This window comes from Atta cephalotes (genome assembly GCF_000143395.1).
Source record: "Atta cephalotes unplaced genomic scaffold scaffold00015, whole genome shotgun sequence".
NCBI classification, from domain to species: Eukaryota; Metazoa; Arthropoda; class Insecta; order Hymenoptera; family Formicidae; genus Atta; species Atta cephalotes.
Window position 1 is genome coordinate 5,384,709 of NW_012130079.1, and position 1,416 is coordinate 5,386,124.

Here is a 1,416-nt window from a genome sequence, read left to right on the forward strand (position 1 = left end):
ATATATATATATATATATATATATATATATATATATATATATATAAAAATGTATAATCGATAACAGGTTATATAATTTATCATAATTTATTTTTATATATCGTATAAAAATGTATATAAATAAAGTAAATATATATTAACGAAAATAATACATAATTTTGATGAAGGATGCTTCAATACTTAAAAATGCTAAATAGTATAATATTTAAATAAATGCTAATATAATAAGTAAGTAATTTCTCAAATGTAAAGAAATTATATAAGTTAAAATTAAATCTGTTGAAACTATAAAAATCTTTAATTTTGAATGTATGATTAATCTTTACTGATATATTATTATATGAATGCTGGATATATGTATGTATATATTTATTCAATTTTATTGAAAATATAAAATAAAAGGATGAAACAAATTCATTCATTCTATCTTTATGTTTATGTTCTAATACAAATATAAAAATATACATGAATTTTATATTTAAAAAAATTAATAAATAATATTGTCAATCTAAATAAATTTTTTCCGGTCTTTTAAATATATAATAATGAAAGAAATTACACAAATATCTGTAAAATATAAAATTATAAAACAATTATAAAACATGTATATCTTAAAATAATTATCTACATTCGAGACGACATAAATATTAAAATGAAAAAGGAAATATTATCAGCCATAACAAAATGAATAAGATATTATTTCTTCGTAAACATAAACTATGGAATATGTGAGCGGTAAATTGAAAGCGATTTATGTTTGAAAATAAAGATAATAAAATTTTGTTATTTAAGTCACAAACGCGTCGGATGAATACAATCGCGTCAAAATTCGCTAAAATAACTGATGCCTTTCTTTTCATTTGATAAATATGAATACAACATAATAAAATCACCGATAAAATTATTCCAAACCATATATTAAAGACAATTACGTCAAAACAAATTATTCAATTTAAATCGAGTGTTATGTTTGTTTCTCATGTTTATTACAGATATAATATGACGCATTAGATAGAATATCCATTTATGTATAATGCGTGTAATACAAACTATCAATTCCAATATGTCACGATGTCTATCTAAATGACTAATGGCTCGTGCACATACAATACTTTATATGTAAATTACGGTATGCAATGCTGTCAATATCTACTAAAGTATCAAAGCGTGACGCCACATATCTTCCCATCTTATCTTTGCTGATAATGTTATACTGTGTATAAGGTATGTTCTGAGTCTAGTGATTACGAGCGCTATGTCTATCTAGAATGGATTTCAATATGCATCTGCATTTTCTTTATTCTCGCTGTTTAATTATACACAAAAAATTATTAAATAAAAATACATATATATTATATATATATATATATATATATATATATATATATGTATATATATATATATATATATATATATA